Source organism: Microcaecilia unicolor, chromosome 9 (genome assembly GCF_901765095.1).
Source record: "Microcaecilia unicolor chromosome 9, aMicUni1.1, whole genome shotgun sequence".
NCBI classification, from domain to species: Eukaryota; Metazoa; Chordata; class Amphibia; order Gymnophiona; family Siphonopidae; genus Microcaecilia; species Microcaecilia unicolor.
The window spans coordinates 15645381-15666502 of NC_044039.1; the positions used below are offsets into that span (position 1 = coordinate 15645381).

General features: G+C 42.2%; 1 protein-coding gene across 8 annotated transcripts in view; it reads left to right on the top strand.

Moving 5' to 3' along the window:
• LOC115477839 (methyltransferase-like protein 25) overlaps positions 1-21122 on the top strand; it is a 272956-nt gene that overhangs the window by 116727 nt on the left and 135107 nt on the right. Inside the window, exon 2 of one of the 8 annotated variants that reach the window (XM_030214942.1) lies at positions 5666-5812. The exons of the other annotated variants lie outside the window; for them this stretch is intronic. The gene's annotated coding sequence lies outside the window, so the exon portion shown is untranslated. The remainder of the gene's footprint in view (positions 1-5665; positions 5813-21122) is intronic. 8 annotated transcript variants of the gene reach the window in all.

A 21122-nucleotide genomic window follows, 5' to 3' on the forward strand; every position in this document is an offset into this window, starting at 1 on the left:
ACACGCCTTCAGCCACGCCCCTTCCGGACATAATTCACAACCCCAACGTTCTAATGAAGCAACATTTTCCAACTCCAACTTCCGTCATGGTGTAGATCGCAGTGGAACCATGACTGTCTGCCCCGCCCTCGCGTAAAACGTCATGACGTCGAGGGCGGAGCCACGGAGGACCAATCAAACAGCACCCACAATGCTACGCTACCGAACGACACGCACCAATACCTTACACACGCACGAAGCACCGATCAAGGAACCGCAATAATGCAAGGATACGGGACCACACGGTGTCATTATTTCACTCACCCCCCCCCCCCCCCCCCCCACGAACATCGCTAAAACAACAAAACCTCGCTAGCGCCCGTTTCATTGCTCTCTGAAACGGGCCACTTTTACCAGTGTTATTATATACAGATACTTTCTCTGTCCCTAGAAGGCTCACAATGTAAGTTTTTGTACCTGGGGCAATGGACAGTTAAGTGACTTACCCAAGATCACAAGGAGCTACAGTGGGAATGAAACCCATGTTGCCAGGATCAAAGCCCGCTGCACTAGCCATTAGGCCACTCCAAACCACCAACTTCTTCTGTACATTAGCAGTGTGAGGATGATGTTTGGCTAGTGAGGCTTCAACATCCCTGCCAGGAAAAGTATTATTTTTTGTGTTGCCGGGGGACAATGTTCAATCTAAGTGAAGTGCGTGAGCGATTGCTCATACATTTTAGGAGCCTCGCTCACAGTTTTTACATGGGTGCTCGCAAAAAATATATATATATTTTTGTGCTATATGAAGAAATGCATTGCTAATACTGGTGCTCAAAAATTTTGTTTTTAAAACATGAAAAACAAATTGCACACATCAGGCCACTCCTTAAAGGAAACATTGCCAGGAGAAGGAAGGAATGCATTGGCTGGCTATTCCCCTGGTAGTAGGGACTATTAGATGATTAGGACGGACACGATGTCTTAGACAATGAACAGTAAAGTATTGTAGGACCTCTTTAGCCTACTTGGGAATAAAGATTAATAAATAAAAATAACACCCCCCCCCACCTAAAAAAACGTATCAATTATACATTTTATTTGACTAGTATAATGCAGTGCTTCTCAACTCTCTTCTGGAGGCACATCTAGCCAGTCAGGCTTTTGGGATTACCACTTTGTATATGCGTGATATAGATTTGCTTACAATATATGTACAGTATATATAAATTTATCTTATACATATTCATATGAGGTCTTGAAATAGGACTTGATATACCGCCTTTCTGAGGTTTTTGCAACTACATTCAAAGCGGTTTACATATATTCAGGTACTTATTTTGTACTAGGGGCAATGGAGGGTTAAGTGACTTGCCCGGAGTCACAAGGAGCTGCAGTGGGAATTGAACCCAGTTCCCCAGGATCAAAGTCCACTGCACTAACCACTAGGCTACTCCTCTACTCCAAACCTAACTGGCTTGGTGTGTGTCCAGGAGAGAGTTGAGAAGTACTGATATAATACTTTTCTCCATTAGTTGTCGGGAATTAAACTTTTCTTCCTCAGTTGAGAAGCAGTTTCCCAAGTTACCCAATTCCAGGAGGGAGATTTTAGGCCAAGTCTGGAGCTCTGACAACCCTGTCCTGGTGCAGTTTGATCTGCAGCACTAATTTCAACAGGTAGAATTGGGACATACAAATAATATTGCACCGCTTTGGGGTGTAGTTTTAAAATCCGCACTGGCCCAACAGTATATCCCTCCTGGAACTTGGTAACTGGGCAACTCTGCAGAAGACAAATCATAGTCGCAGGATGGGATGTGATTCCACTGCAGATTTTAAAAAGATGATGGTACAAAGATTATGTAATGTCGTTATTTATTTATGCATTCTTGTATCCCACTATTATCCAAAAACAAATTTTGGGTCATTAGTGGCTTACAATTTATATTTTGTTGGGAGTTACAATAATGTGGAGAGGGCATCTGTAGTTCGTGGACTGTGGAGATCTTGTTGATATTTAGCCGACCTACCCTGTTTCCCCGAAAGTAAGACATCCCCCGAAAATAAGACCTAGTAGAGGTTTTCCTGAAATGGTAGATATAAGGCCTCCCCCGAAAGTAAGACCTAGCAAATTTTTGTTTGAAAGCAGGGCCGCCGAGAGCCGGACAAGGCCGCCCCCCCTCCACCCACCCTCCGTCGCTCCCGGAACTAACCTTAAACGCCTCCTTTCACCTTCGCAGCAAGCAGCAGCAGGGCAGACCTCTCCTTCCTTCCGTGCCGCACCCTCGCGGACGTTACGTCAGGCGAGGGCGAGACACGGAAGGAAGGAGTGGCCTGCCCTGCTGCTGCGAAGGTGAAAGGAGGCGTTTAACTTCCGGGAGCGACGGAGGGCGGGCGGGCCAACCCCCGATCCAACCCCGATGTTTCCCCAAAAAATAAGACAGCCCCTGAAAATAAGATCTGGTAGAGGTTTTCCTGAAATGGTAGATATAAGGCCTCCCCCGAAAGTAAGACCTAGCAAATTTTTGTTTGAAAGCAGGGCCGCCGAGAGCCGGACAAGGCCGCCCCCCCCCCCCCCCACCCGAGGTCGCCGGGCCCCCCCTCCACCCACCCTCCGTCGCTCCCGGAACTAACCTTAAACGCCTCCTTTCACCTTCGCAGCAAGCAGCAGCAGGGCAGACCTTTCCTTCCTTCCGTGCCGCACCCTCGCGGACGTTACGTCAGGCGAGGGCGAGACACGGAAAGAAGGAGTGGCCTGCCCTGCTGCCGCTTGCTGCGAAGGTGAAAGGAGGCGTTTAAGTTCTGGGAGCGACGGAGGGCGGGCGGGCCAACCCCGATCCAACCCCGATGTTTCCCCAAAAAATAAGACAGCCCTGAAAATAAGACCTAGCGCATTTTTGGGGGCAAAAATTAATATAAGACAGTGTCTTATTTTCGGGGAAACACGGTATGCATGACACAGTTTCAGCAGGTAAACCTTTGAGCCGGCCTTAGATTTCTATCAACCTTATCCTTTTGTATTATGGCAGTGTTTCCAACCCTGTCCTCTGGGCACACCCAGCCAGTCAGATTTTCAGGATATCCACAATGGATATGCATTGTGTTATTAATAATCATTGAATATAATCTTTTATTCGTATCAAATACTTTAATAAACGTTATTACAAACTTTCTTGAGACTTGTAACATTAAAATCCAGTTTGATTGGTGTTGCTACTAGAGTTAGTCCTGCCTTATGAGATGATAATAAACATATCAATGTTGCATATAAAGTCAGCTCAAAGTAAAAGGTCTCATTGACGACCTAGCACTTAAAAGTTTCTCTAGGTGACTAGTAGTTCACAAATGTCCATCCTGAAAACAAGTTGGCACATTTCTCACCGTTAGATTTTGTCTTGGTTCAACTGCCAAAAAGAACTTAACTCGATTTGTGATAGTACTGTTGAAACTCACAATATCACTTGATGAGGCAAGGGAGGCCTCGTGCTGGAAACATAGTAACATAGTAGATGACGGCAGAAAAAGACCTGCAGGGTCCATCCAGTCTGCCCAACAAGATAAACTCACATGTGCTACTTTTTGTGTATACCTTACCTTGATTTGTACCTGTCCTTTTCCGGGCACAGACCGTATAAGTCTGCCCAGCACTATCCCCGCCTCCCACCACCAGTTCTGGCACAGACCGTATAAGTCTGCCCAGCACTATCCCCACCTCCAAACCACCAGTCCCGCCTCCCACCATCTTCTCTGGCACAGACCGTATAAGTCTGTCCAGCACCATCTCCGTCTCCCGCCACCGGCTTTGCCACTCAATCTCGTCTAAGCTCCTTAGGATCCATTCCTTCTGAGCAGGATTCCTTTATGTTTATCCCACGCATGTTTGAATTCCGTTACCGTTTTCGTTTCCACCACCTCCAGCGGGAGGGCATTCCAAGCATCCACTACTCTCTCCGTGAAAAAATACTTCCTGACGTTTTTCTTGAGTCTGCCCCCCTTCAGTCTCATTTCATGTCCTCTCGTTCTACTGCCTTCGCATCTCCGGTCTGTTCACAATCCAAAATGAGCTGCATTAGTCTCTACACAACGGAGTGTTTCATCAAATATGCGTCGTCAGGAGACTAAACAGTCCTATAACTTCACTCGTGATCACCTCAGGTGCTGCATTCCACTGCTGGGGTCCGCCGCCTCAGCGAAACCTCACCAGCAGAATATGCAAACCATATCGTGCATATCCGTTGTGGGTATCTTAGAAACCTGACAGGTTAGGTGTGCCTTGAGCACTGGGACCTATAGTACTGGTTTCAATGGATAGATATAGAGACTACAAATATCATACTGCTTTGGGATGTAAATTAAAAACCAGTACTGACCAAGAAGAAGTCTCCCTCCTGGAATTGGATAAGCCTAGATGATGTTGGCTTAATTTATTTTGTCTAGAATGTTCAGACATGCACAATTTTTTTACTACCTTTCTTAACTGTAAGGAAACGTAAGACTGGGGTTTTCCTTGCAAACTCTGGGATCCTCCTTTTGAGTCCCAACTGTCTTTTTTTGTTGTTGTTTCACAGTTGGGCCTGGGTCAGGTGGCTTCCATGGCAGTCCCCTTAGGAAAACTATGCTGAGAGAGAATTTCTCCGAGGACAAGCAGGCTGCTTGTTCTCACTGATGGGTGACGTCCACGGCAGCCCCTGTAGTTGTGCTGCTCCACACTCAAAAGATGTAGCCATTATCCTCTGCTTTCACTCAGGAGAAGCATCAGATGCCTTTCTTTATGGAACACTGCTGGGTAGCATTAATAGTGCTGTCACAGTGAAGGAGAGAGCTTCTGGTGAGGCAAGAGGTGCCATGGGAGACAAATGAGTAGTACTTGGCCACCTTTAAATCTAGACTGAAAGCCCACCTCTTTAACATTGCTTTTGACTCGTAACCACTCGCCTCCACCTACCCTCCTCTCTTCCTTCCCGTTCACATTAATTGATTTGATTTGCTTACTTTATTTATTTTTTGTCTATTAGATTGTAAGCTCTTTGAGCAGGGACTGTCTTTCTTCTATGTTTGTGCAGCGCTGCATATGCCTTGTAGCGCTATAGAAATGCTAAATAGTAGTAGTAGAATCAGCAGGCTCAGCTTTGGAGCAGATGGGCTAAACTTCATCCCAAACACCTATGGGCTGATGCTGAGAGCCAACAGCACGTAGCCCATACCACCAGAACAGCACAGAAAACTAGCTCACCAGTGCTCAAAGGAAATAGTATTCAAATTATATGTGTGCTGTAAAAGCAAAACCAAGGGGATCCTCAGAAGCTTAGCCGAGATTGGGTGGCAGAGCCGGTGGGGGGAGGCGGGGCTAGTGCTGGGCAAGACTTCTACGTTCTGTGCCCTAAAAATGGCAGATACAAATCAAGGTAAGGTATACACAAAAAGTAGCACATATGAGTTTAACTTGCTGGGCAGACTGGATGGACCGTGCAGGTCTTTTTCTGCCGTCATCTACTATGTTACTATGCTAAAGGGGGAGGGGACGTGCTTGGCGCAGATGATTTTGTGTGCATGTGCCATTAAACCCAAAAGTGAAGTGCACATTAGTGCCTGTTTTCTGTGCCTTTTAAATATAAGCTTTTCATGTTTTTATTTTACTTATATTTAAGCTCCGGAAACAGATGCCCATGTGTGCTTTCACTTTCAGATTTTCTCCGACTCTTCCTACCAGCACGGGCTGTCTTCTGCTTCCAAAATGAAATAAAAACCAGCAGATTTTAAAGAGAGAATCATGAGAAATCCTCTCTTCAATCATCCTTGATGCCTGCTCTGAACTGGCAATAGGTTTTCAACGGTAAGGGCGGATTTATTTTTTGCGCTGTTCACTGAGAATTGGGAGGGAACAGGAGATGACCTCATTAACATCCGTTTGGCTATATTTCCTTGCTATTTGTGCTAATCTTTGGCACGCACATGTGTCACGTTTTCCAAAAACAGGAACTAGGATCGTGAGCCCTTGGGCCACTGCCGAGGAGCGGCAGTGGCAGGCAAAACCACCCCACACAGGGATAAGGCAGAACTCTGATAGGGCCAGCTAGACTCCACCTGCACTTGACCACTGTTCCTCAGGAGTTGAGCCCCTGAGTGCAGGTGGCCGGCAGGACTTACTGGACAGGGCCAGAACTGGATACCAGCAGGATACACACAGGGATTAGAACTCACCGGGAGGCTAGGCAGAATACTAGACTAGGACTCTCAGACAAGGGACAGAACTGAAAGCTGCAAGCAGCCACTGAAACAGGGAACAAACACTGGTAGACAAGAGACAGAACTGAAAGCTGCCAGGCAGCCGCTGAACAAGAAACACAGACAACCTAGAACTAGACAAAGACATACAAACAAGAAACAAGACTGGGAAACAAACAATATAGTACAAGAAGCTACACTAATACTAAACTAGAATCAGGCAAGAATTACCGACTATAAACTGGACTAGGCAGAAGTGCACCAGCACCCCAACATACCAGGGACCTTAGACGATGCAAAGGCAAAGCAGAGAGTTTCCAAATGGCTAATAAGCCCAGCAGCAGCTGAGATTTAGCTGCAGCAATCACCAGGCAGCTACGAGTGCTGTCCAGGCTCAAACAAGCGAAGCAAGTCTGGCAGGCCGGAAGATCCGGACTGGGCTGGGCTGAAGTCTGGAACGGGAAACAGCACACAGACTATCCAATGCAGCCACCAGGTCTGGCCACCAGAGGGCAAGAGGAACACAAACCAAAACACAGGCAGAAAGCATACTGAAGCACAGAGAGGCTTAACACACACAGGTGCAGTATAGTGGAGCAATCAGAGCCATGCTGGAAGCAGCCAGCACACAGAGACAGAACCAACTCAGGAAGAACAGACAGAAGCCAGCTCAGAAGCTGACTGCCAGAAATAAGGTGAGCCTGAGAGGGGTCACGACCACAGACGTGACAACATGGTCTATGTTAGAGCTCTCTGAGCATTCTTCGCTCACTAATTCTGGCGCTAATCGCCTCTGGTTCCAGTGTTACATCTGAGCATCGGCCCACTAGAGGGAAACAAACTTCTTCTATGCAATTTTGACCAGAATTGATAAGACCTGTGGTTTCCAGCTTGGAAGCGATAAGTGATTTTGAAAAATCTTGGGCTCAAAATGTACCCCCACCCCTGCTCAACACACAACACTCATTGGCTAGAACTAAAATTCTTGAGACTGATTTGGGTACTTGGAGAAGAAAATACCTATATTTTTATTCTCCAATGTAAGTTTTTTCTGCTAAGTGGTATACATGTTGGTGAACGTTAATCTAAGGTGGGGTAAAAGGTGGCCTTTTACTGCAGATTAATTTACTTTGGGAGTCACCAACCAACCTGTGGTATCTCTCATGGTACGTAAAGAAACGCAGCTTGGCGATAAACCTCACAAACTGTGTTCCTCATGTCTCTTGTGAGCATCAAGCCTCTAAGCCGTAGTTTACTGCTGCAGAACAGCACCTTAAAGGGACCTTAAAAGACCCCTAATTTCCAATGGAGCTGTTCCCTCCCTCCTGAATAGAGATGCCCCCAACTTTGATCTCCTGAAAAACGTCAACCCCTGCACAATAACCCCCTCCCATGAAGAGCTATTCCCTCCCAAATAGGACCCTAGAACTATTTTCGGGAGTGGGGGTTCCACATACAGTTAATTTACCTGTGCCCCCCCCCCCCCCTTAAGATGAAACCCAGGTGCCTTGGACTGTGTGGTAGTGGCTCAGTGCTCTGAGGGAGTTAAAATGCCAGCTCAAATTTGGTACTAATTTCCCATGAGTAACGGTTTGTAAAGTTTAAAGCAAGCTGCATTATCCATCTACCCTGGTAGATACTAATTTGCGGTACTGAGTTAGTGCAGGTTAGTGAGTCAATAAATTAAGCTGTAGTAAAATATCATATTTCACCACAGCATGGTAAGTTCTTTGTAAATATAATGCCAGCCACTTCAGCACATGGAACCTAAGCTTTAACTTGCTGTTCTCTGTAGCAGCAGTCTGCTGTGTTAACCACATCTGTGGTATCCAGAAGAGCCACCACAGCTGGCCTACATATCTCCAGCTGCCACAACTAAGTATCTAAAGCAGAAATTTAATAACTACTCTGTTGAATATCTTGGAATTTTTCCCACCCTGAAATATTAAGTTACTTTTGAGCTGGCGGTTTAGGAATTCTGTAAACTGCTTGCCGTGCACTTCACCAGCTGAGTCTCTTGAGTGAAAGAGTTCTAATAATTTATATCGGAGGGGAGTGTGGAGAAAGGGTGTGGGTTGGTGCTTTGAGATACCTTCTTTTATATTTATAACCCAAGTGAGCCAACAAAATCCACTGTACTGTACGTTAGATTTTCTGTGGCACTCTTTTCAGTGTGAATTGTTCCCTGAGATTCAGGGCAATTGCAGGAGAGCAGCTTATTTTAATTTCCCATTATGTAAGAATAGATTTAAAGTATTGCATGAATTGCCCACAAGATGGTACTGCTGATCGAATATGCAACATGTGTGAACTGGCAGTAATGCTCAAAACGGGTATCTTGAGCTCATGTAGATGGTTTATTGGGTAAAAGAGTGATAAAGTAGCATTTCCTTCTCCCAGTTGTATGGTTTAATTAGCATGCAGGTCTACTTGTTAAATATTAATTTAACAGACTTTGAGTGCACTGTAAAGGATAATATCTGTCTTGAGCAGTCTGATTTTTTTTAAGGATATCCACAAGTAGCAGCTTGAAAACCAGTGTTTTAAGGAATAAAATATAAAATCATGTATTTTTAAAAATTAATTTTATCCAACATCAAACTTAAGCATTCACAAATAAGGGAAAGGGAAATGGGACTTGATATACCGCCTTTCTGTGGTATTTTGCAACTACATTCAAAGCGGTTTACATATATACAGGTACTTATTTTGTACCTGGGACAATGGAGGGTTAAGTGACTTGCCCAGAGTCACAAGGAGCTGCAGTGGGAATCGAACTCAGTTCCCCAGGGTCAAAGTCCACTGCACTAACCACTAGGCTACTCCTCCATAAGCATGTGTTGAACTCATACAATAAACATCAGCCAGAATATGTTGTATTACATACTTTTACACTCTAACCCCGAGTCCTCTCCCGCCACTAGGCCAGCTCGTCAAATGATCTTCCAGTTCCACTTAAACACAATTAGTTTGTGTTTGGTTCGTATATACAGTGCGACAGCCACACAAATCCTCTCACCATCCCCTTTTCATCTGAAGGTACCTGTAGCTGTAACACTAAGTGTTGACTCAAGGGTGAAATCACGGGAGCAAGTCCAATCTCTGAGTTGTCAAATGACATCACTGTTGTGCAGCTGAGTTACCTTTCTGCCCACGAAAGCCCCACGTTTTTCCAAACAGCACTCTAAAAATAGCGCTGGAACAGTGCGGGACTTGCACGCATGCAAATTTATGTGTTCTATTATCTCTGATCATAGAATAAAGTGCGGGAGGATTTCAGGCACAATCCTCCCACATTTGTTTGACAGGTCTGTGTTGTTAAAAGCTGAGACCTGTCAAACACAGGGGCTGGAGGTCTGTAGGACCACCAGACCCCAAACAGCAAGGCCCTGGTGGCCTAGTGCCCCCACCGAACCCCCACCTCAAGCCAGTGGACTCCCCAATCCCCCCCCCCCCCCCCCGACACAAGTTCACAGGGGGATGGAGAGATCTCCAGCCTCCCGTGAATTTGTGTCGGGGGAACTGGATATCTGCCGGACCTCCAGCCCTCGTGTCGCTGACTTGGGTAGGGGGGGTCAAGGTTCCTGCTCCTGCAGGATTACTGTATTGGGAGGAACGGTGGGCCTGTTAGCATGTAAATGCATGCTGGACAGGGCTTACCATTCCTCCCCAATGGTCTGCAAACCCTAACACCAGCTCCAAGTTGGCGTAGGTTGCTTCAAACACACGCCAGTGTTTGGCACGCTGCTCGCTGATTATTGGGGGTGAAAATGTTTCGCATGCATTTGCATGCTGCTTGCTCTAAGAGCTCTGTTTAGCATGCATTTACAAGCTAGTTGCGGTCAGAGACCACGAGCGTGTTGTTTCACGCCCACAGGGTTCTTTGATCATGGGGCGGTAGCAAACGCAGGTGCTAGTATGGCGGTAATAACCTCTAGCACTTGTGTTTGCTTCTGATCATCGCCCAGAGAACCTCTGTTTAGGTAAGTAACTTTCCTGTCACCGGTAAGAGAGAATATTTACATTGTTGATGTATTTTTCAGGGTTGTAGACACTTTTTCTCAGAAGGCAGTTAGATTTAATTTATTTACAAGACTTGGTTTATCTATTATCAGTTTTTGCCTTTTAAACAATTAGCTTTACTGTTCTCTTACCCTTTGTTTGTTGTTCATTCAAGGGTGCTTTCTCCATCTTTGAGTAGCATCACTTTCTCCTATATGTCAGATTCTGTAGCTGCTACGCGGCAGGGTTTTTATTTCCGGGTAGCGATCTGCTCCTTTGCGCCATTTTGAGTATTTAAACTGTGAACAGGTCCGGTTTTTTCGAGGTCCACAGGAGGATCCCAGTTATGAAATTTTCCTGAAGCAGCCAGATAGTGGCGAAACAAGGCGCACTTGTCGGAAGAGTGGGAAGAGTGATTGTAAGAGAGACACGAAGGGTGTTTCTTAACTCTGGAAGAGACACGGAAGGTGTTTCGTGTAACTGGACAGTAGAGCACTAGCACCAGCTCCACTTTCGACTACCTCCAGCCTGAAAAAAGTGTTTCCAAGGAGTCCTGCGTTAATAGCAACCAGATAAGTGACTGTTGAATCCATAAAAGATTTTCTTTAAAGAACAATAGAGAACGAGTTCTATGCTATTAGATGTGATCGGTGAGCATTATATAAGCAGGCAGAGAGTCAATTGTTCAGGCGGTGGTATAGAAGAATAGGTGGGGGGTCTATATGATAGGGGAGATGCACCTATCTTAACTTTTGTTAATAGTGGAGAGGTTAGGAGTTTTTAGACCATCCGGTTTTCTCGACTATATGCGAGTTTTTTCGGTTGGCTTTTTTTCTCCTATTCTCCCCACCTGAACCAGTGATAGTAATTTACTCCTCACTTGAATGGCAAACCAAGCTTAATTAGCAATGGGTGTCCATGAGGTGGTTTGAGGTTCTTTTGTTAAAATTTAATCCAGATCTTGCTTTTGGATCTTAAAGTTGAGAGCGGTGACACACCTATTTTCATATTAAGTTTTCCAAACCACTTGTTGATTATAGATATCCATCCCCACCAGGTCACCTTCAGATTTCATTAGGTGGAATCCTCAAGATTGTTTGACTCATCCCAGTTTTTTGTTGTGTTTTTATTTTGTATGTTTTATTGTAATCTGCCTACTTAATAGTGCGGGCTAGAAATTTGTAAAAGAAATAAGCTTAGGAGCATTTTTAAATGCATTCTCTTTTGTCTTTTTGAGAAATGCCTTGTCCTTCAAGCATGTGGCTCTTCCCCCCTCCCCCCCCCCCAAAAAAAAAAAAAAATCATCCACTTCCCCTTTATGTCTCGATTCTGGGCAGTGGCAGAAAACCCCCCACAAAGACAATGAAGGTGGCCCCAGAGGTCTCCGGGGAGGCCACCTTTAAAGAACTCTGCTTTAAATGGTGCTGCATGGTCAGTCATAGGTGTGTACAGTAACAACTGTTTGATTGACAGTCACACCCTGTGGTCTGCTTGTCATCACTTGGATATACAGGTTAACTGAGTTTGTGGTTGTCATGTTTGTTATAGGGGTCCTTGGTAGCTGTGTAAGATGTGTATCTGCCTGCCAACTGTTCTGCTGCACTGGGTAGGGAAGCTGGCTGGTGACTCTAGACTTGCTGTCCCACTTCTCACTGTCCAGGTATTCTTCACTGCTGCCTCCTCATCAATGTGCAAGTGCTCCGACTTAGAGATTGGGCTACAAGGGCACTGTTTTTCACAGTTTACATCTTACAACCAAACTATTAAAACCAAGAAGACAGCGTCACATGATAAGGTTGAAGCCGTAGCTGCCATCTTGCTACACTCAAAGCAAACTATTGGTCTACGCAAAGCCACTCATAGGCAGGCCTTATTTCTAATAAGAGTTTGCTATTGTTTTGGGTAACTCAGTATGGTGGCAAGCTCCACCTACTGGCTTTCAGGTCAGATAATGGGCCAAGCACCGTCTCCTGTCAATTAAACCTCTGTGGTTAGAACAAGCCCTAAAACAATCTGTTCACCTCTTCACCATGTGTGGATTCACCATTCTCAAAGCCGCCACTGAGATGCTCTTTCAGAGCAGTCCAGCAACACACCTTAGCAGCACAATAATTCCAATAGAAAATATACATCAGCTTCACTGACCACCTGTGCACAAATAAACCAATGTTTCCTTTGCTTTTCTTTTCACTATGGCTTTTCATCTTGTCGTTAGTGACAGGCTGTTCTATTAGTACCACCAATATGCCTTAGCATCTGTAACCCAGTTTATAAAAACCATTTATATACTACCTCCCTGGAATAAACTGAACAGATATGTAGAAAAAGCTACCCCATAAAATCCTATAGTTGGAAGCAGTAGATGTGCCCAAACTCTTCTGCTCTGGTCTAATGTGCTTCTCAGTTTCTTATTTTTGTGGGATCAGCATTGAGTATTTACAAATAGAATAGTTTTTCTGCAGTTAAGAAATTACATAAATTAAAGTTTTCTTTGACAAGCCATGTCTTGATGCATGGAATGACGGCAAAGGATTCCTCTGGCCTCTAGAGGGAGACATGCTACTAAAAATCTTTGACCGTTCAACAAATGAAAATCTAGAAAACGTGGAATTCTAAATGATGAGTTCTGGGCCTGATTGTGGTCTTTATATTGCATTTTCAAAAGAAAACGTCTGATCTTGTTAACAAAAACTATATAACTTAATCACAACCAACACCTAAATATGAACAAAAAAATCTTCAAAACGGTACTCTTCACTACTTATCAAAATAATGGAGGAAAAGGCCTCAGACCACTGCGGAGTGCATGAATACCTCAGTTTAAGCAACCAGCAGGCAGAACATAATCATTGGCCAAAAACCTCCAACCACCTCAGTGGATCTATTCAACCCTGTGCAACAGTGTCTGCAATATATAAAATTGCTCAAAAATAATTACGCAAAATAAATTTTCAAATGTCTGTGGAGCCAAAATGAGACTTGACTTAAGGTAAGTGCTTCAGTGGGGACCTGTTTTGCCCAAAGCTTCGTCTGGAGACGTCACTGCTTTCAGAGGATTTTTGTGACTATACATATCCATAAAAAAAATAAATCTATGTCCCAAACATTTCATCTCATCTGCAGGATGCTGATAACCTATTAATTTTTAATTTTTATACGGGGAGAATCAGATCAACTGCTTATCACAACCATATGAATAGTTTTATTCTTTCGCACAGGCGAAATGGTGTGTAGCAAATCCTCATATACTTCCCCTCCTGTCTTTCAACGACCTTTTTATAAAATTTTGTTCTCAAAGGCTGTGCAAATATGCATATCACTCCCAAAGACGGTATATATATGCTTAAAGCATTCTTTTTTCTTTGTACAAGCATTCACTTATCTGTAAGACGGCAATTTAGCAGTAACAGGGAACCCCCGCCGACATGGCCAGGTTTCGCATAGTGCTTTATCAAGGAAGAGGCTCTCTGTAACACAAACCATATATATACAATATTAGCACATCGCCCAAACCACTTTTAATTTTTTAAATTACAAAATCCTTAAATAAATATTCATACCTTTACATCCTGCTTTTAACCCTGTATACCAGTAAAATGGCCGCGGCATTTCAACGCGAACCGCACTCTTAAATGAACTACAGCTGATCTCAAAACACACTAATTGGGTCCTGAACCACAACTAAACCACCAATCGCGTCTCAGCCCATGCCAAAACACACTCTCTGATTGGGTCCCTATCCACAACTGAATCACCAATCACGTGTAAACCCATATAATTATATCATTGACCACCAATGAATCTCCGAATTCAGCCCGTTCGGAGCTAAAGTATTTAACCTAAAAATCCATTTCTGCTCTTTAAAATTTAAAAGTTGAGCAGTGTTACCACCCTCCCATCCCATATTAATCTGATCGATAATCCTCCATCTAACGTCAGAAAGTACATGCCCCTTCTCTAACCAATGTTGTACCAGGGGCGCAGCCAAAATGGAGTTTTTTATACGAGATTTGTGTTCATTTAATCGTATCCTAATAGGTCTACTAGATCTGCCTATATAGAGTTTGTTACAAGGGCACATTATAGCATATACCACATTCTGTGAAAGGCGGTTCGCGGTTCGCGTTGAAATGCCGCGGCCATTTTACTGGTATACAGGGTTAAAAGCAGGATGTAAAGGTATGAATATTTATTTAAGGATTTTGTAATTTAAAAATTAAAAGTGGTTTGGGCGATGTGCTAATATTGTATATATATGGTTTGTGTTACAGAGAGCCTCTTCCTTGATAAAGCACTATGCGAAACCTGGCCATGTCGGCGGGGGTTCCCTGTTACTGCTAAATTGCCGTCTTACAGATAAGTGAATGCTTGTACAAAGAAAAAAGAATGCTTTAAGCATATATATACCGTCTTTGGGAGTGATATGCATATTTGCACAGCCTTTGAGAACAAAATTTTATAAAAAGGTCGTTGAAAGACAGGAGGGGAAGTATATGAGGATTTGCTACACACCATTTCGCCTGTGCGAAAGAATAAAACTATTCATATGGTTGTGATAAGCAGTTGATCTGATTCTCCCCGTATAAAAATTAAAAATTAATAGGTTATCAGCATCCTGCAGATGAGATGAAATGTTTGGGACATAGATTTATTTTTTCATAGCTTTTGGTCCCCACAGTGTGTGATTAGGGTGAGATTATATTTAAGAGTTTCTATTGATTTTTCACCTGAACTACAGCTATAAATATGACTACAACAGAATTAGAAATGTTTGGATATTCAGAGGAACAAATGTCCAAATTGGTTCAACGGGCGAATATATTAGGAAGTGGCCCGTCTGTCCCAGGGGGAAATACTTGGTTTGACCTTGAATCATTGAATAAACGCCTTATACAGGCGGAATTGCATGGAGACACGATGGCGCAATATATTAAATGTCATATGATCCCTAGGGGTCTGAGAATGCAAAAGGCACCATCTCTTTTTACTTATGATGAAGGATTTGTGAAGAAGTGGAATGCCATACTAAATAAATGCAGCAGAGATTTAATGTTGCTGATTGTTGAAACAACGGCAAAGGTAGAACAAGAACTGAAGCTTAAAGTAGCTGCAATGACTGATCAACTTCAACAAACTACTCCTGTAGAGGATTATTCTAAGTCAATGCTAGATCTGACTGCAAAATTGAATACTGTTCGGGAATCAATTCGTCAATTTAAAATCAAAAAATTTAAAAGAGATGAAAGAGATTTTGCTTCTAATCAAGTGTACTTCTGGATGTATAAAGATCGTTCTTTAAGAACAACGGCAGAAACGGTCTTTACAGGGAATATTACTGATAGTGATTCGAGTGGAGAGGATAGAAGACCAGGTCAGTTGGGAAGAAATCAAGGATCTACTGATAATCATCGCCCTTTTTACCGGGGGCGTCGAGGACGACAAACGCGGTTTCAAACACAAGGAACCTATGGGGACACTCAGGGCCCGGGCAGATTTTACCAAACCCGAGCTTGGACCAATCAAAATCAGTAGTTATTAATATTTCTTCATTTAAGTTATCCACTTTCCAAGATCAATTGTTGAATTTGGGGCTGGGATTTGTCCCCACAACTAGATATGATTCATTCGCGATGCGGGTTTCCTTGTTTAGATTTTTTAGGAAATTACATCTGAAAAAATTCTTTTTGGTAAATCCACCGTTACCAGATAATTCCTTGGTTCGCCCAAAGTCGAATTGGATGCCATTTGATAACCTAGATCCATCTGTGACAGCGTTTCAGAAATGTATATTGCATGATTTAGAACTAATGGAGAAACAACAAGATGTCAGTCTTCAAATGTGGAATCTTTCCAAACAACAATATGAGGCACTAGTCCAATTACAAACTCAACGGGAAGTGCTGATTATAAGAGCAGATAAAGGAGGAGCAGTGGCTCTATGGGACATTAACAAATATATACAGGAAAGTTATAGACAATTGGATGATGAATTGACCTATAAAAAACTGTCGGGTGACCCGGTTGTGAATATTCAAAAATGCATTAAAGAAGTGGTCGAAGAAGGTATCACAATGGGGATATTGACTTCACGAGAAGCTAGATTCCTGTGTGTTCAATACCCTAAGACACCGCGGATATATTTTCTTCCAAAAGTGCATAAAGATATATTGAAACCACCGGGCCGTCCTATTGTGACATTATGTAAAACTGTATTGGAACCTTTATCAATTTTTCTTGATATTTTTTTAAAACCAGTGGCTCAACAAGTTAAATCGTATTTGAAAGACACAACAGATTTTTTATGTGGTCTTCAAAACATTACACTCAAGGAAAGTTCTATGTTTGTGACTGTGGATGTCTCATCCTTATATACGGTTATTCCACAGGTTGAGGCTTTAAAGATCATTGAAGACACTTTGGATTTAAGATCTGGCTCCTCCCGTATATCTACTGAGTTCCTCATGAAGTTAGCTCATTTAGTTATTGAAAACAACTATTTTTTGTTCCAACAACAGTTTTATGAACAAAAAATTGGTATAGCGATGGGGGCTGCTCTAGCCCCCTCAGTTGCTACGCTATACTTAGCTAAATTTGAAGATCAAATGGTGTATAATTTGGAGGAATTCAGGAATGTCTCCTATTGGAAGAGATATTTGGATGACATTTTTTTGATATGGGAGGGCTCGGAGCATTCTCTTTTACAATTCATGCATAAATTAAATTCCCTCCAAGAGAACTTGAAATTTACTTTTCATTATCAGTATCAGGGTTTGGAATTTTTGGATGTGTGGGTATTTAGAGTTGCTAATGATATATATACGACTTTATATCAAAAACCCACTTCTAGAAACACCTTGCTACACTTTTCGAGTTTTCACCCTTACCATCTGAAGAAAAGTTTGCCTATTAGTCAGTTTTTGAGAATCAGGAGAATTTGTTCTGATATACAAATGTTTGAAGAGCAAGCCAAACATATGACAAATAAATTTATGGAAAGAGGGTACCCGAGATCAGTGGTTAGAAAGGCATACTTGAGAGCTAAGTTTGCTCATAGGGACTTGCTATTACAATATCAATCTCAGGAGCAAGAGGATAGACTTGTAGCTGTACTTCCATATTCCCCTTTAAGTTTAAAAGTAATGGCAAGTATTCACCAACATTGGCATGTTCTTCAAATTTTTGAATGCTTTACTCAACATCCTATTGGAGCATACACCCGAGGTAAAACCTTGGGGGAAAGATTATCATACAGAAATTTAGAAGGTACTAATAATAATGCTGTTTTTATGGGACATACAAAATGTGGTTCCTGTCAATGGTGTGAAACAACTATTGAGGGGGTGGTTTGGAGATGTTCAGAGAGGTCTAAACCTTTATATGCCCAAGTTAATACCAACTGCCTTTCGCAGAATGTGGTATATGCTATAATGTGCCCTTGTAACAAACTCTATATAGGCAGATCTAGTAGACCTATTAGGATACGATTAAATGAACACAAATCTCGTATAAAAAACTCCATTTTGGCTGCGCCCCTGGTACAACATTGGTTAGAGAAGGGGCATGTACTTTCTGACGTTAGATGGAGGATTATCGATCAGATTAATATGGGATGGGAGGGTGGTAACACTGCTCAACTTTTAAATTTTAAAGAGCAGAAATGGATTTTTAGGTTAAATACTTTAGCTCCGAACGGGCTGAATTCGGAGATTCATTGGTGGTCAATGATATAATTATATGGGTTTACACGTGATTGGTGATTCAGTTGTGGATAGGGACCCAATCAGAGAGTGTGTTTTGGCATGGGCTGAGACGCGATTGGTGGTTTAGTTGTGGTTCAGGACCCAATTAGTGTGTTTTGAGATCAGCTGTAGTTCATTTAAGAGTGCGGTTCGCGTTGAAATGCCGCGGCCATTTTACTGGTATACAGGGTTAAAAGCAGGATGTAAAGGTATGAATATTTATTTAAGGATTTTGTAATTTAAAAAATTAAAAGTGGTTTGGGCGATGTGCTAATATTGTATATATGGTTTGTGTTACAGAGAGCCTCTTCCTTGATAAAGCACTATGCGAAACCTGGCCATGTCGGCGGGGGTTCCCTGTTACTGCTAAATTGCCGTCTTACAGATAAGTGAATGCTTGTACAAAGAAAAAAGAATGCTTTAAGCATATATATACCGTCTTTGGGAGTGATATGCATATTTGCACAGCCTTTGAGAACAAAATTTTATAAAAAGGTCGTTGAAAGACAGGAGGGGAAGTATATGAGGATTTGCTACACACCATTTCGCCTGTGCGAAAGAATAAAACTATTCATATGGTTGTGATAAGCAGTTGATCTGATTCTCCCCGTATAAAAATTAAAAATTAATAGGTTATCAGCATCCTGCAGATGAGATGAAATGTTTGGGACATAGATTTATTTTTTCATAGCTTTTGGTCCCCACAGTGTGTGATTAGGGTGAGATTATATTTAAGAGTTTCTATACATATCCATAGGCAGTAAATTGTGTTGTAACAAAAAAAGATCCATTTAATTCTGGAATTTTATGTAGGTTCAGAGTTACCAAAAATGTCAACCCAAAAGGCTTACTTCATGCTTGCATAACCTTCATTTACTCAGTGATCTCACACATCAAAAGATGGTATCCACAGATGCCAACCTTAGAGCAACCAATCGTGAAGATTTGTATCACAAAAGAGTGGTATTAAAGACTATCAATCCACCATATCTTTGGGATTGATAACCTGTGTTCACAGCACATTTTTTTTAAAGGAAAGCTGTTCATTCAATCATAAGATTCAATCCAGATGGTTCAAAAGTTCTTAATTTATAAATCCAATGTTCTCTTCGGAGTAACTTCTTATTAATATCCCCTCCTCAGATGGTATTGAATGCTTGATCAATATCCCAATACTGAAGCAAATCAAAATTGTGATTTGTCTGGGCACAATGAGCCACCAATGGAGCTCCAACCATGTTGCGTGTAATACAGGGTTCGTGCTCATTCATCCGTGTAATCAATTTGCTGACGGCTTTCCCTACATACAATTTGTTACAAGGACACTTATAGACCTATATAATCAGAATTAAAATTTTGTTGATTTTAGTTTAAAAGTCTTGTTAGCCAAAGGATTCAGAAACTCAATGCATTCATGAGTAATAGAGCATGTCTTACAGTTCCCACATTTCTTATGACCACCAGCATTGTTACGTTGTAAATTAATTTTAGGTATAGGCAGATAAGCTGGACTAAGAGGTTCTTTCAAATTACACCCTGTAGAGAAAGTAATGTGTAATGGATGCTTGTGAAAGACAGGATCAGTTTGAATTATGTCCCTGTTTTTTCGAATTACCCTGGCTGCCACCATTTCCCCTCCCGACAATTATTTCAACACAAAAGTCTCCTGTTGCTCATCCAGTTGCTCATCCTGTGTAGGCTTCAATGTGTCTGCCAATAATAAATCCCTGTTGTTAAATCTGGCTGTAGTGTAGGAAGTTTTCAGAACTCTGGCAGGATATCCCCTCCCTGATAGATCTTTAGCCAATATTTTGGATTGTAACTTAAAATCCTCTTGATCTGTTCAAATTCTGTGAAATCTCAAGAATTGTGAATAGGGCAAAAGTCTTGGGATAGCAACTATGGTATTGAAGTGTGTTATGATCAGTTGGATTTTCGGAAACACTTTGGTCAGAAAAAAATTCACCAGACCAATGAATTTCAAAATAATGTATTATTGAAGACTCATAAGTGAATTGAAGAGCTGTATTACATGTGTTAAGCCAACTTATAAAATTCCTCATTTGTCGAATATCACCTAACCACAGCATAAAAACATCATCAATGTATCAACACCATATGATATGATCGTCAAAAAAAGAAGAGTTGTAAAGACACTGCTTTTTAAACGGTGCCGTAAACAGGTTTGCAATTATGGGAGTGAAAGTTGCTCCCATTGCTACACCTGAAAACTGGCGTTGCCTTTTTTAAAGTTAGGAAAAAGGTTTTAATAGTGAAATGTTAAATCTCTTTAGTGATTCTAACAGAACCAAAACAAAAAAATGTTACCCTTTCTCTTAGATTTGCATATACTGCCTCTATTATATGCAAATCGCTTTCATCCATATTAACTGTGGATGTCCTGAAAACCTGACTGTCAAGATTTTTACCCTGCTGCCTCATTATTTTCCTGCTGATGTCATTCCCATATTCCATTTATTTTTTGTGAGTTTTTTTGTTGTTGTTGCTTGTTTCTTGTTTCTGTGTATCCTATCTCTTAGTCCACGTTCTTCTCTTCTTTCTGTTTGCATATACTCCTTTTTTTTTTTTTTTTTTTTTTTTTTTTTTTACCCACACACTTCACTGGTCTCTTGCTCTGACACGTACATATTTTACTGCCCTCCACTCTTATATACTGTTGACATGCTCCTCCCATACACCCCTCTTCATTTTACTATCTCTCTTTCCCTTACCTTTCTTCTAATTGTTTTCCATCCTTCCCTTCAACATTATATCTGTTTTCTACTGCTTTTTCTCCCCTCTTGTCCTCTCTCCCCACTCTCATTTCTGTTGCTTCTACCCCTCGGTAGCAGTGTGGGCAGAAGCACAGCCAGGTTGACGGCGCGGGGGGAGCGAAAGCAGACTTCCGCTGGTGCACATTTTCAATGCAACACATTGAGAGAAAAAAAATAGGCGCCGGCAGAACTCCGTTTGGGGAAGCGGCTGCTCCCCTGCCGCCCTCCCCCTAGCTAAGCCACTGAGTGTGGGGTGTCTGAACAGGTGCAGTTCTACGTTTCTCTATTCGATTTAAAAGTATTACCATGAAACTTCATGGAGTGTCTCCGAGTCTGTACTTTTTGAAAGAGTAAACAATCGATTCTCGTTTACCTGTGCTACTCCATTCAAGATTTTGCAGAC